At 45.9% G+C, this 16306-nt stretch overlaps 1 protein-coding gene across 2 annotated transcripts in view; it reads left to right on the top strand.

Moving 5' to 3' along the window:
* The first annotated feature begins 2727 nt into the window (after positions 1-2727).
* The window catches only part of LOC142303842 (zinc finger protein 609-like), a 147653-nt gene continuing 134074 nt past the window's right edge, over positions 2728-16306 (top strand). For both annotated transcript variants that reach the window (XM_075345631.1, XM_075345630.1), the window contains exon 1: positions 2728-2951. The gene's annotated coding sequence lies outside the window, so the exon portion shown is untranslated. The remainder of the gene's footprint in view (positions 2952-16306) is intronic.

Genomic DNA, 16306 nt, shown 5'->3' with positions numbered 1-16306 from the left:
AGGACAAAAGAAGCAACGTGGGCACAGCCTTTCTGAATTCTCAGACTTTGCTGGGGAAGGAAAGACATGCAGTTTTAAGCTACAAACTGCACTAAAAAAGCAGCAAAAAAAAAAAATAAAAAAAAAAATGCAGCATGCGCGCAGGGTCTAATGGCCGAACCTGACCTGCATAACTGATGAGACGGACCTGCTCAGACTCTCACGGATCAGACACAAATCTGTATTGTGTATATGGCTATGTTCACACACTGCGTTTTTACTGCAGAAATTTCTTGAGAAAATGGTTGTAACCTTTCTGCAGACATTTCCGAGCAAAACCTATGGCAAAAAATTTGCGTTTTTTTCTTAAAAAAATTCTTACAGTAGATTTTCTTGAGAAAAAGAACAAGCATGTCACTTCTTTTCTGCAGCTAACTGCATTATTCACTCCATTGACTGCAATGTAATCATGAAATCACGCAGGGAATAACGCAGGCAGCAAATTCTGTGCGTTTCATTGCGATTCCCTGCGGTATTTCACGTTTTTCGGGACATAATGTTCATCACTGCCTGCGTTTTGCAGGGAAGTGATGTCATTATGAGAGGAAGAGGAAGTGGAGCAGAGCGTAAACACACACAGATCACACAATCCCTGGAAGCCGCACGGAAGCACTTCCGTGTGACCTCCGTCGGGTGCCCGTGCAGTCTGTGTCCCGCTCCTTGTCAGCCCCGCGGCTGCCCGCACAGCAGTGTGTCAGCGGCTGCCCGCACCGCGGTATCAACAGCTTCTCACACTGCAGTGGGGGCAGCCGCGGGGATGACGAGCGCTGCTGTCAGGAGGTTAGATGAGATCATTACCTGCTGTGACGATCTCCTGCTCTGCTGACGTCAGCGCTTGTCACTGCTTTCTATGCCCGCCGCATTCTCACGTCACGTCTCGCGGGCGGCCCGAGACTGTCACTAGCAGTGACGTCATGGGCTCCCGTGATAATGCTGAGAACACGGCAGGCAATGGAAGTCAGTGACAGCGCTGATGTCAGGAGTTCGTCACAGCAGGTAATGATCTCATCTAACCTCCTGACAGCAGCGCTCATCATCCCCTGCAGTGACCTGGGCTGATCTATTGATGTTGGCTCAGGTCACTGCATTACTCTCCCAGCCAATGGGGAACATTCTGTTCTTCATTGACTGGGACAGTGACTATGGTGTGGATCGTCGTGGGACCCCCTTATTGGATTATGTCAGACCCGGATTTGATTGTTCTTTTTAATAAAATGGTGAAAGAGGGAATGTTTTGGGGAGTGTTTTTTCAAATAAAACATTTTTTGTTGTCTATTTTTTTTTTCTTACTTACTGGGTTGGTGATGTCGGGTATCTGATAGACGCGTGACATCAGTAACCCCAGAGCTTGATGCCAGGTGACATTACACATCTGGTATCAACCCCCATATATTACCCCATTTGCCACCGCACCAGGGCAACGGGATGAGTTGGGGAAAGCGCCAGGATTGGCACGTCTAATGGATGCGCCACTTCCGGGGCGGCTGTGGCCTACTATTTTTAGGCTGGGGAGTGTCCAATAACGGCAGACCTCCCTAGTCTGAGAATACCAGACCACAGCTGTCCGCTTTACCTTAGCTGGTGATCCAAATTGGTGGAGGGGTTGGGGGGGAATCCACTTTTTTTGTTTTAAATAATTTAATGTAAAATAACAGCGTGGGATGCCCTCTGTTTTGGATTACCAGACAAGGTAAAGCTGCCAGCTGTGGTCTGCAGCCGTCTGCTTTACCCTAGATGGCTACAAAACATATGGGGGACCCAAAGTTGTTTTTTTTCTTAAATTCATCTTTCTAGCCATCTATCTACATTATTTATTGCTGTTAAAGCATTAAAAAAACGCATGGACCAACCTGCAAAAAAACGCACCAAAATGCATGCGTTTTTCAGTGCGTTATTAATGCAGGTGCGCTAATCCTTCACTCAAGAAATTTCTTAAGAAATGTCTTGAAAAAAATCCTTTTTCTAGTGCGCACATAGCCTATAGCTCAATGGAGCCCTACAGGTCGGTGACGTCCGAGAAAAGACAGCACTAGGTCTCATAGGGATGTGCGAGTGGCGCTATCCCGGCTCTCCCCACTGCTGAATGTACACGAGGGGGCAATGGGGACAGGTGGGGGCTCAACAAGCCATGTAAAATGATAGCCACATATCACTTATGCCCAGAGGATTAGGAGAGCCATAGAGTAGACACAGAGGCGGGCGATCACAGGATCCAGAATTAGAGGGATTGTCCATCAGGACTCACCCAAGCGCTGGAGCCCCTGTACTGGGGGTGACAGGAGGGAAATCACTGGCGATACAGACGGCACACACCCCAGATCAATACATAAGCGGTGCACGCCATCTAGGGTACATAGCTGATAGCAGGGAACAATAGCTCGCACTGTACACACATCCTATAGAAGACATGCGTTAGATTCTAAAGTCCATCCGAGAAGTCGTCATATCGGCGGCACCATCAGCTGGGGGGATTCCCATGCGGCCGCCGGTGCTAGACACTGGCCCGTACCGGCTCCGGGAGCAGGGCGCTGTCAGCCGCTCGCACACTGCACGCTCGGCCGCCATTGCTCCAGTCTTGACAGGTTGCGGCCTCGCGCTGACATCCTTGGAGGTGACGTCAGATTCCAGCGTCCCGCCCCTAGGCGGGTCAGGTGACGTATCGCGGGAAGGGGCGGATCCTGGTGGGATCAGTGGGCGTGTCTCCGGCCGCGCCGGAAGCGCAGTCCTCCTCTCGGTCCGAATCTGATTGCGGCCTGTGTGGACGGTAAAGCCTGGAGCTGGAGTAGAGGCTGCACGGATACGGTGCGGGGGGAGGGACACGGGATGGGGGGGAGCCTGGGCCCCGTGTGACCCGACCCTGGGGCAGTGTGCGGAATAGGACAAGATGGAGGACACTTGAGGCCGGAGCGGGGGTGAGTGCGATCAGTGGGGCTGATACTGGGGCTCCGGTAATATGGCTGTGCCCTGCCTGTGTACGGCCGGGGGTGACACTGTGCCCTCTTCATGTGTGGTGTGCCAGCCTCACCATGTGCGCACAGCTGTGCCCAGGCTGATGCAGGTGTGATCCCTGTGCGGTCCTGTACCAGGGGCTTCAGTCCCCACCACGGCTGAGCCCAGCAGTGTGTAATGTATGGCAGCGGTCTCCTAATGTGTGGCATCAGGGCACTGCCAGGTCCCGGTGCTCCCTGGTAAGGACGTGCACTATGTGATCAGAAAACCTGTTCAACAACACGGAGTGGCCCCATCCTGTAAGAGAGCGTAATGGTCCTAAGGTGCTAATAGGAATCGTGTGTGGCCAGCGAGGGGTTAAGGGGCATCTGTAGTAAGAACTATATGGCAGACTTCACATTGTCCAACTGCGGACATTAGATGCTCTGAATAACATATCCGCAAATAATAATTATCGGCCACAGACACCACCGCATTGATGAGTCCGGTATTGTCTGCGCTGCGTGCTAACAATGGCCAGCTATTACTAAGCGTGCCATGTCATGGTATGTCCGGGCTCACTATGGCTGCCACCTATAGGGCGTCCTACATAGGAATATATGTGTAACGTGCCCTCATTGGCCACTCCGTGCTGAGACCTCCGGGATCACCTCCACTACTGCTTTCATATGGCCGTCATTTAGAGGGCGTCCTACATAGGAATGGCTGTGTAACATGCCCTCATTGGCCACTCCGTGCTGAGACTTCTGGGATCACCACCGCTACTGCTTTCATATGGCCGTCATTTAGAGGGCGTCCTACATAGGAATGGCTGGGTAACATGTGCTTACTGGCCACTCTGTGTTGAGACCTCTGGGATCACCACGGCTGCCTTCATATGTCTGTCACTTTATATAGTGTCCTACATAGGAATGGATGTGTAACGTGGGACTGCTTTCAGTGGCCACTCCGTGCTGAGATCACCGGGATCATTACTGGTGTCCTACATAGGAATGGCTCTGTAACCTGCGGTCACTGGCCACTCCATACTGAGACCTCCGGGATCACCACGACTGCATTCAAATGTCCACCACTTACAGGGCGTCCTATATAGGAATGGCTGTGTACCGTGGGGCTGCTGTCACTGGCCACTCCGTGCTGAGATCTCCAAGATCACCACAGCTGGCTTCATACGGCGTCCTACATAGGAATGGCTGTGTAATGTGCCTTCACTGGCCACTCCATACTGAGACCTCCGGGATCACCAGAACTGCGTTCATATGTCCATCACTTACAGGGCGTCCTATATAGCAATGGCTGTGTAGCGTTGGGCTGCTGTCACTGGCCACTCCGTGCTGAGCTCTCTGGGGACGAGATCTGTAGGACGACAATGTAACTGCTGAATTCGTAGGCCGCTGTTTGTTGCTTACCGCAATGATTGTGACGCTGCAATTTCCGCGTCTTGTTTACATTGTGGTGTAACGACAGCCGTGACCTTTCTTCTGCTTGTGACAGGCGCTGGGTGCGAATCTTCTCTGAAAGGCTGCTGTGATTATTGTGTAAACTGAATGAGTGTTTTGTACGGTCGTCCCCTAACAGAACTTTAGCAATCGCCATATTCCAGGCACCTTAAACGTTTCCTTTGCAACTTCCGTGAGATTGTCACTTTTCTCCAGCAAAATCACAGCTCTAAAGCTAAATTCAAGAGTGTAAAATCTCAGAGTACAATTTTCATCCAGAAAAGTGGGACTTTTTTTACTCTCTTGTCATTCGTGTACACTCCATTTAATTTAGTGGCATCTTTTAGTAAATTACAGCCCCATTTTCTTATGTTGGTTATGTTATGTCTATAATAATCGGATTCCATACTGTGGCATCCATTTTTTTCCTCGCATCCATAGACTTCAATGGGTGAGTCTGATCTGATTTCCGCAGGAAATATGAGCATGCTGCGATCTTTGTCACACAGATAGTGAAAAGCATTGTTCATCTGCTCTGGCTCATTGAATAATATTGGTGCGAGTGCTGTCCGTTTTTTTTCATGCATAGCACTTTCAAATACGGTGGTGTGAACATGGCCTTAAAGAGAACCTGTCAGGCGCAATATGCTCCCAGAACCACGAGCAGTCCTGTGTGTATATTGCTAATCCCTGCCTAACTCTCCCTGTATACACTAGCATAGATAAAGAGATCTTTAGAAATAGTGTTTCCTAAGATCTTTTACTATATGCTAATGAGCGAGGGCACTAGTCCCCTGGATGTTAGTTCCTGGCCAGTCAGCTCCATTAGTATGTTAATACGCCCCTCTGGGTGTGCTATCATGCTAATGAATACGCAGCATCACAGGATGATCTCACTCACCTCTCCGCCGCTCCATGCTGGATTTCGGCTCAGTGCGCATGACCCCGGGATTTGGGTCATGCGCACTATGAAGCCGGGTGTACACATCCTGGCTTCAATCTGAAGTAGTGCACATGACTAAAACTGCGGGGTAATGCGCACTGAGCCAAGATCCCCCGTCATATGCAATGGCAGCGGAGAGGTGAGTGAGATCATCCTCTGATGCTGCATATTTATTAGCATGTTAGCAAATCACAGGGACATACTAACATGCCAGTGGGGGTGAATAGCCAGGGAAAAACACCCAGGGGGCTAGTGCCCTCGCTCATTAGCATACGATATAAGATCTTTAGAAATACCTTTTCTAAAGCTCTCTTTATCTATGCTAGTGTATACAGGGACCGTAAGGCCGGGATTAGCAATATACCCCCAGAACTGCTCATTGTTCTGGGTGCATATTGGACCTGACAGGTTCCCTTTAATTAGTTGCAGACAGGTTGCATAGATTATTTTAGTAGCCCAGCCTTTTTTTCACACCTTGTGGGATTAGGGTCACACCACCAGTTTTCTCTCATCTGAGCAAATTGGTCCCATTATACTAATAATGCTTTGATCAGAGTTTGTCCAAATATGTCAGGTGGAAAAAAAAGTTTCTGTATATTGTGAGTCTGTGAAAATCGGACCGCACTTTGATGTCATCAGAGAGTGGTCCGATTTTTTTTTTTTTTTCCCCACGGACCCATAGAGGTGAATGAACGGAGGTAAATCATACATGCTGCCATTATTTCTTTGGATCACTTGGTCCGAGGAAGAAAATCGGACATGTGCATAACCCCCCCTAGAATAACATGGAGACGAATGCTATTTATCAAAATGGCAGAGAACACTAGTCCGATTTTTAGGGTCAGGTGCACGAGCCCTATAGGGGCCATGTAGGTTTTGCTCTTATAAGTTCAGGGGTGCCATATCTTTTCGGCATACGGTACTATTGCATCAAACCTTGTGTGTTCCAATAGATCATGCAGGTATTGTTTTGTATGTGAGGATGGCAGAGCTGCTCTTTGTTGTAGATTTAGCCATTCCTCTACATTAATTAGTAGTAAGCGAAGGCTTTTATCTTCTTCCACTTGTTCCTACCCATCGTGGAGAGGAGAGGCGGAAGCTTCCGTCGTGTACAGGGATTAGGACTCGCAGTCATGTGTCCCCGGCTCTGGCCTGCGGTGTCGGGATTTACCAGTGATGGATTTGTTGGTAAACACTAGAATGAAAGTTTTTTTTCTTCTGTGACTCATCTCCTTCAGTCGCATGGTCAGGGCTATGCTTGTCATTTCAATGTCGTAGGGCAGACGGCTCGGTTGTGATTGTGGAGGGCACCTGTCCCTCGGTATCACAGGGATTAAACGTGGGAATCGCCGCTCCATCCCCCACTCCCGATTGTCTAGGCTCTCCTCGCTTTCATCCTGAGCATCTGCAGTAGTAGATTGAGTTACAACAATAATACTGCTATCAAAGAGGCTGCAGCTGCCCCAGCCCCCTCGCACCACACCGCTTGTTTCCTTTCTTCGGGTCCCCCCATTCTGTGTTTCTCCTTTTTTTCCATTCATGTTCCTCTCCCTGTTTTTCCTTCTCCCTCATCCTCCATGGCACACCTCCCCCTCATTCCTCCGTCACCCTCTGCTCTGCTTCAGTACACAGCCCTCTCTCTCCATCCTATATTTATGTACCAGTGGTTTATGGCTGCAAGTGGGTGAATCAAGGACATAAGGGGAGTGCGGCGTGTTTAGAGCCATGCCAGGCTTCTTTGTGTGCACCCGGCCTGGGTAGAAGGGGATAGAACAGCCTTTTGTTCGGAGTCTGGTGTTTTCATTGTGCCCACTATTGACCCTGCCTTCAGCCTGGGCTCAGAAAAATAACATTATGACGTGTATAGTGCTCGCTGTGTCTGGGGTGTAAATATTTTGTATGGTTTGGTGCCTAATGTATGGTTAAATGCTTCATCCATTAGCTAATGCACACAGCAGCGGATCATGTTTCCTGAATACAGTGACTTCATGCCGGCCGGCCGTTGTATGTCTGGACTGTGTGTTGTCAGGGCTGAAATGTTTACACGTGAACATTACGCAATGGTTCACAAAGTACTAGGTATACACTTAAAGGGATTGTCCACTTTAACCCATGACATAGTGGAATGGACTGAGAACATGTTCTCTGATATGTGGGATATGTTAACGCCCTGCAATGATAGCTATTAGTATAATCGACCCATTGTAAATTATTTTTTTCTGGAAAATCTGTAGGTTATTTGCTTACGTGACCACTGGATTGTATCCAGCGGCGTGACCTGGTGGACTCTGAATCGTTTTTTTTTTTTTTTCTTCAGCTGTAACAAAACGCACAATTTATTTTTTAGTCTTTTTCTTTAGCACAAAGCGTTTTTCTTAATGTTTCCTATAGTGTTCCAGTAATGTTTTTCAGTGTTCTCTGTAAATGTTTTTTTTTATATTTTTTTTTCAGTGGTTTATTTGACATTCTACAGCAATGAATAAAACGATAGAGTTTTTGAGATGAAAACACTCAATAAGACGTCCTGACATATTCCAGTAGTTTAGTTTTTCCCCTTCCTATTGACCTCTATTGTAAAGTATTAGCGACTTCTTGGTGGAAAACACCTAAAGAATACTTCTCACTTCTGTTAACCGCTTCCCATTTTGGAAATCTGAAGGGCCTAAGAAAATACTTAAAAACCTGTTTGTATGAATGAGTCATTTTTCAATAGAAATGAATAAGAGCCTTTTTGTGGGTTTTCTGAATGCTTTTTCAGGCATATTTCGAGGCGGACCTGCTCAACAGAAGGCTTGGAGAAAGCGCCATTCACACATATCTGACCCCATACAGATTAGATTACTCAAGTGCCCCCTGACAGGTTATGTGGGGATTGGTGGGTTGGATGCAGTCACCCAGTCCTTTCCCTCTACCGCAGTATTTCTCAACTCAAGACCCATCAACAGATCATGTTTTCAGGTTTTCCTCAATATTAGACAAGGAATAATGCCATCACATGTGCAACATTAATGAAATCCTGAAAGCATGATCTGTTGATGGGTCTTGAGAACTGGCGTTGATAAACACTGGTCTACCGGTAGGTGAGACGATGCTAGTTAGAATGTTGTGATTGGTGGCAGGTAGATAAAGTGCAACTTTACAATCACTTTGTTACCAATTTCACCAAACAACCCGCTGTATCCAATATATAAACCTGCGCCTCTGTGATTAAGACAAGAGTAAATCATCCCCGATTTATTATAAGGACTTTGGTTGGTCCTTTCTTTCATAAGTAGCTGTTCACTTTCTTCTCTTTCTTTTTTGATATTGATATAACTGGTTAAGATTCCTCATATCATTTGCATTGGTTTGCTACTAGGGTGGTGAGAACGGAATGCTCCCCTCTCTTAGATGTTTAGAATCTAGCTTTAGACACTGACTGTGATAGCAGTGTGTCCATAGCTACAAACCCCCTTTAAGGGTTAGAGTTACCCTGGTTCCTCCTACGGAAGAGTTGGTATAGGAGGTTAGGGTTTAGATATTGGTAAAGTTTTAAGTTATGCCAATTGTTTCTTCTTTGACCCTGACCGGGGAGGACGGAAGCGGAGGTGAAGGCTTTCGCCTGTGGCTTCACTCCTCTCTGGTAACATTTGTGACATGTAAATGTTATGCTCTATATGTTATGTGTTTTGTCATTGTCTTTTACCATTCCTTATGTGTTTACCCTGATTGTGGTGAGGGAATCTTCTGTACCCCATTGAGAGCCATGCATCATGGGCCGTCAGGCAAGTTTGAGATGGGCAATACCCGGTTAGCCTTTGTATGTAATGCTAATTTTGCTTTATACTACTATAATTTAAAATATGGTTAAAATTTTAACACTAAATGTTAAGGGTTTAAACTCAAACATTAAGAGGCGAATGGCACTTGGTGAGATGAGGACCCAGCGAGCTGATGTGGTTTTCTTGCAGGAAACGCACTTGAATCTCAACGGGAACTGCAATTTCGCTAAACACCTTTACCCTACAATTTTTTTAGCCTCCCAGGAAAGGAAAAAAGCCGGTGTGGCGATTTTGATATCAAGGACCTGTCCCATTCAAGTTACTACCTCCCTGGCAGACCCACAGGGTAGGTACCTTATCCTACAAGGGACATATAAGGAAGTTCCAATCCTTTTGTGTAACATTTATGCCCCTAATACCTCCCAGATCCTCTTTTTGAACCGGGTATTCCTCAAATTAACACGCCTTCCCCCCTCAGTGTGGATTGTGGGTGGAGATTTTAACACTATTTTCTCTGACTCTTTAGACAGGTTGACCATTAACAATCAATTGTCGAGCCCGTCTCAACGTAAATTGACAGCTGCCTTTCGAAGACTGATCCGCAGGTTTGCCTTATTTGATTGGCGAGTTAAACATCCCTCAGAAAAAACCTTTACCTTCTACTCTCCCCCTCATGGTACACACACCAGGATCGATTTCTTCTTTGGCAACATTCAGGCCCTTAGATTGACGAGCAAAGTGGATATTGGTGCAATAACGTGGTCAGACCACGCGCCAATGACTCTCACCCTAGATCAGACAACCCAACGTACAAGAGTCTGCCACTGGAGGCTCAATGAGTCCCTCCTCAAGAGAACTTCCTACAGAGACAAACTGGAAGCAGGATTGATGGAATACTTTGAGAACAATGAGGGGTCAGTGCCCAATTTTTCTACTGTTTGGGAAGCCCATAAGGGGGCAATGCATAGTATTAAGCTCCCGCATCAAAAAAGATAGACTATATCAGAGAGATCAGCTCCTTAAAAGTCTCAGAGACTTAGAAAATAGGATGACCCTTAACCCATCAATACGTACCCTTACAGCTATAGTAAAGACTCGTGCCCAACTGAAAGACTTAGCAGTCAATATAACAGAAAAATTGCTACTTTATAGAAAGCATAAATACTATGACAAAGGAAATAAATCTCACTCCCTTTTAGCCCGCCAACTTAGGGAGGATAGGGGGAACTCATCCGTTTATGCCTTGAGAGATTTGGGAGGGAATACGTTCTATGACCCCACTAAAGTTGCAAAGATTTTTCAGGATTATTTGTCAAGATTGTATTCTTTGCCCAGCACTCTTCCTACAGACCCAGGAAAGCAGAGGGAGCTAATCCACTCCTTTCTTGAGCAGTGTAAGCTGCCTACTCTTACTCAGAGTGCTGCAAATACACTGAATAAAGAAATCACGTGTGAAGAGGTAGGAGAGGTGCTTAAATTACTTCCTAATGGAAAATCACCGGGTCCAGACGGCCTGACATACTTCTACTACAAGGCGTTTACGGATCGACTTACCCCCTATTTAATTAAATTATTTAATAGCTTCCTCATGGGCTCCCCTATACCCACAAGTATGTTACATTCATATATTACGCTTATACCCAAACCTGGGAAGGATGCTATGGAATGTGCCAATTATAGGCCCATAGCACTCCTTAATGCTGATTTGAAAATCTTTACTAAACTACTAGCTCTACGCCTTTCAGTTCTACTTCCTCACCTAATACACAAAGACCAGGTGGGTTTTGTCCCTTGTAGGCAAGGGGGGGACAACACCAGGAAGATCATTGACTTAGTAGAGGTTGTTAATAAGACAGAGAGTGAAGCACTCCTTAGTTTGGATGCGGAGAAGGCGTTTGACCATCTGGGGTGGCCATTCATGTTCGAAACATTGCATCAATTTGGAATTTCGGGTCCATTTATTACTGCCCTGAAAAGTCTATATTCATGCCCCTCAGCTTCGGTCAAGCTTCCTTATGCCACATCTCAACGGCACTCGTCAGGGATGCCCTTTGTCCCCCCTTCTCTTTGTCATGTGTATTGAACCATTGGCTGCTGCTATTCGCAATGACCCTAATATAAGTGGAGTAATGGTACGAGATAAGGAGTTTAAGCTATCTCTATATGTGGATGATGTCCTATTGATCTTGTCCCAACCACATATCACCCTCCCGAATTTGCATTCATTATTACTACAATTTGGAAGGCTGTCAGGGTATAAGGTCAATCAGAACAAAACGGAAGCTCTGCCTCTTAATATTCCACAGGTGCAGGTCGCCTCCTTACAGGAAAACTACAACTATAAATGGAAAAACATATCCTTGACATACCTGGGGATACAATTAACATCTAAGGGGTGCTTCACACACAGCGAGCTCACTGCCGAGATCGCTGCTGAGTCACGCTTTTTGTGACGCAGCAGTGACCTCATTAGCGATCTCGCTGTGTGTGACAATGAGCAGCGATCTGGCCCCTGCTGCGAGATCGCTGCTCGTTACACACAGCCCTGGTTCGTTTTCTTCAAAGCCGCTCTCCTGCTGTGACACACAGATCGCTGTGTGTGACAGCAAGAGAGCGACAAATGAAGCGAGCAGGGAGCAGGAGCCGGCGTCTGACAGCTGAGGTAAGCTTGTAACCAAGATAAACATCGGGTAACCAAGGTGGTTACCCGATATTTACCTTAGTTACCAGCCTCTGCAGCTCTCACGCTGCCTGTGCTGCCGGCTCCGGCTCTCTGCACATGTAGCTGCTGTACACATCGGGTTAATTAACCCGATGTGTACAGCAGCTAGGAGAGCAAGGAGCCAGCGCTAAGCAGTGTGCGCGGCTCCCTGCTCTCTGCACATGTAGCTGCATTACACATCGGGTTAATTAACCCGATGTGTACTGTAGCTAGGAGAGCAAGGAGCCAGCGCTCAGTGTGCGCGGCTCCCTGCTCCCTGCTCACACTGGTAACTAATGTAAACATCGGGTAACCATACCCGATGTTTACCTTAGTTACCAGTCTCCGCAGCTTCCAGACGGCGGCTCCGTGCAAGCGCAGCGTCGCTTGCACGTCGCTGCTGGCTGGGGGCTGTTCACTGGTCGCTGGTGAGATCTGCCTGTTTGACAGCTCACCAGCGACCATGTAGCGATGCAGCAGCGATCCTGACCAGGTCAGATCGCTGGTCGGATCGCTGCTGCATCGCTAAGTGTGAAGGTACCCTTAGTATAAGCTCTTGTACCAGCAGAACTATCCTAGTTTATTTACTGAGATAAAAAGGCTCCTGCTCAATTGGAACAAGCTCCCATTGTCTCTGTTTGGAAGAATCTCTGCAGTCAAAATGTCTGTTCTGCCAAAGCTCCTTTACCGGTTTGAGACCCTTCCGGTGTGTGTACCATACAAAGAATTGCGCAACATTCAGTCTAGTATACTTCAATTTGTTTGGGCCCATAAGAGACATAGAATCAAGAAAACAACATTATTTGACAGTAAACTGAGAGGAGGCCTGGGGGTCCCTGATATTACTAAGTACTATTGGGCAGTACACTTACGTCACATCCCTGCATGGTCTAATCGCAGTGCCTTCTCTAGATGGATGGAAATAGAGAAGTTATGGCTCGCCCCAATACACCCTAACTCCTACCTTTGGGGCACCTCATCTAATAAGCCTGATCCACATACCCTGGGCCCTATAGCCTTCACGAAGAGGATATGGGACTGTTGTGTCAAAAAGTTTCCACTTAAATCTGAACACTCTCCCTTGACTTCTTTTCTTTTTAATCCCAGAATGCTGGACGGTATGCAGGGTACAGCGACTAAAACGTGGTTTGACAGGAAGCTCTTTTGCTTTGCTGACATAGTAGACGCACACTCCAGAGTCCTTCTCCCCTACGCCACCATAGCTGATAAATTTAATCTCCCAGGCAATTCCCAATATCGGTATTTACAAGTTAAACACCTGCTGCACTCCCTTTTTACCTCCTTAGAAGTCTCTATCCCTACACTTTTTGAGAGATTGTGCAGAGCTGGGGTCTCTACTAAAGGCCTCATCTCCGATATATATCGTATTTTAATGGCCCCATGCCCAGAAGACAAGCCAAATCATACATATATGAGGAAATGGGAAGATTTCCTTGGTGAGTTCATTCCCTTGTGTATGTGGAAGCGGATCTGGGATACGGCCTCTAAGACATCTTCATGCTATGTCTATAAGGAAAATCAGTATAAATTACTCATGTATTGGTATCACACCCCATCACTACTACATAAACTAAACCCAGCTATACCTGACAATTGTTGGAGGTGTGGAGCCACAGGAGGAGACATACCGCACATATTCTGGGTATGCCCCAATATCCAGTGTTTCTGGAGGTTGGTGCAATCTCTTATTTATAAAGTAACTAACCTTCGGGTTCCCCTGGATCCTAAATTCTATTTATTAAATATACCACTTGCTCAGCTGGGGAAAAGAGTGAAGCGGTTACTATTACACATGACCACAGCAGCTAGATGTCTAATTGCCCGTAACTGGAGGTTGGCCCATCCACCCTCACTTACAGATCTCCAGTCTCGGATCCAAGATGTGAGAAGGATGGAGTATTTATCTGCCCTGTCAAATAACACAGTAGATCTTTTTGAGAGTGTTTGGCTACTTTGGGACACTTATTGGGCCAACAAAGAATAACAGTGAAGTACGGCCTTGATTGAAGCCTGATATGCTCACCCTCCCCAATCCATCCCCCCCCTCCCTTATGTTTCCCTGTCTAGTATTGTATTGTTCGTCTTGTCATATTCCCTGTTTTCAGTGTATTAGTGGATAATGTGTATACTGATTTATGGTTTACAGTTATTGCTAACAAGCTTGTGAGACATATCTATGCATCCATGTACTTTGTCTGTATCTGTTCTAAAAACTTAATAAAACACTCAGTTATAAAAAGACAAGAGTAAATCAGAGAGCAGATATGCGATCACTACGCACAGTGGCATCAGGATATGGACCGTACCGGCCACTGACTAGGCTCGGCGCTGGGGCACGTGAACACCGTCATATTCCGGTGCAGGGGCTTGTTCAGTGCACACTGCTGTCACTGATATGTCACACATTATAGCCTCCTTCATTTCATACATGTTCTTGTAGGCTTCTCTCAGGGTCTCCTCACATCACCTTAGAGTCTTCCATCACCTTATTGCCCGATATATACCTCTGACTGTAGCTTCTCAAGAATTCCATTATATATGATTTTGCAGGAAACCTCTTCAGAGAAAAGTATAGTCAACAGCAAAGTTCTGTACAGGAAAAATGGTTTGCTGGTCTGTTAGCCTAACTTCACATTTCCGTTGTTTTGCATCAGTCACAATCCGTCGCCTTGGGGAATTACGGTATCTTGCAAAATATTTTGCAGGAATCCAGTTTTTCCCCATAGACTTCTATTAGTGACGGATTGCGACTGATGATGCTGCGTTGCATCCGCTGCGTCGCAGTCAGTCGTTTTTTAACTGATCGCCGGGCGGGAGCAACACAGCCTGTAACGTTTTTTGAGCAGCGCAATCCGTAGGATTTTGCTGCGCATGCTCTCTCTGTCTCCCTGCACCCGTAACCAGGATACACATCAGGTAACCAAGCAATGTGCTTTGGTTAGTTACCCGATATTTACACTGGTTACGGGTGCAGGGAGCCAGCGCTAAGCGGTGTATGCTGGTAACCAAGATAAATATCGGGTAAGAATTCTGTTCTTTGTCATCCGTTGTACAACGCATCAGTCACATGCGTCAAGCGACGCATGTGACTGATGCAAAACAACGGAAATGTGAACTTAGCCTTAGAAAACGAAAGGACATTCTCTTGGTTCTATTCCATTGCATGGAGTACTATGGATACATTTTATCTGTAGGAAACAAATGGAGTACTATGGATACATTTTATCTATACAAAACGAATGGAGCACTATGGATACATTGTATCTATATAAAATGAATGGAGTACTATGGATACATTGTATCTATATAAAATGAATGGAGTACTATGGATACATTGTATCTATATAAAATGAATGGAGCACTATGGATACATTGTATCTATATAAAATGAATGGAGTACTATGGATACATTGTATCTATATAAAATGAATGGAGTACTATGGATACATTGTATCTATATAAAATGAATGGAGTACTATGGATACATTGTATCTATATAAAATGAATGGAGTACTATGGATACATTTTATGTATATGAAACTAGGGCTTTACTTTGTCGTAACAAGTCCTTTTTGGGAATCTGTTACCCATTTTTTTTTTTTTTTTGCTCCTTCTGAGAGCAGCATGCTGTAGGGGCTGTGACTTTGATTCCAGTGATAAGTTACATACTGGACTGATGGCTGCAGTTTTGATAAAATCGCTATCCTCTGCTGGAGATCAAGCTGTTCTCTGAATGCAGAGATCTGTATAGCCTCACCCACACCACTGATTGGTAGCTTTCAGTATACTCTGTGCAAAGGTTAAAAGCTGTCAATCAGTGTTAGGGCCAAGGTTGTACAGTGCTCATGAATTTGAAGGACTACATGAAAGCAAGTTTACTAGTCTTCTGATGATAACCTCCGGATGATAAAACTGATTGTTACAAAATTACAGCATCTATCCAAGTGAAGTGACACATCGCTGGAATCTGGGTCTCTATCTCTACATTATACTGCTCTCTGATTACGGGGAAAAAACCTGCTGACACATTTCTTTTAAACATAACCTCACGATCAGCTTGTACTCCAGCGTCAGCACTCAGTTTGTTCCTGTGGTAAGCATTTATTGATTACGGGACGTCCCATAATTGTTCACTGCTGCAGCTTCTGTGATTAACGTGTTTAGAAGGATTTTTGCTTGTTACCTACATTTTCTGATGACATAACATTTGATTTTTTTGCGATAGATAGCCTTCATATACTGTACATTTTATGCTTAAAGGAGTTGTCCAATGCTGGAGAGCCCCCTTATTAACTCTTAAAGTGCCCCTGGGGGTTGTGAGTGAGTATGTTTTGTTGTTTTTTTTGGGTGGGGTTCTGACTTCTGCTGATCAGCTGACTGAGGACAGAGCCGCCATATCTAGTACAGTCACTAATAGTGTAGACAAGGAAGAGCACCCATCATTTGCATGATG

Source organism: Anomaloglossus baeobatrachus, chromosome 4 (assembly GCF_048569485.1).
Source record: "Anomaloglossus baeobatrachus isolate aAnoBae1 chromosome 4, aAnoBae1.hap1, whole genome shotgun sequence".
Classification (NCBI taxonomy): Eukaryota; Metazoa; Chordata; class Amphibia; order Anura; family Aromobatidae; genus Anomaloglossus; species Anomaloglossus baeobatrachus.
This window is presented reverse-complemented; position numbering and strand designations above follow the sequence as displayed.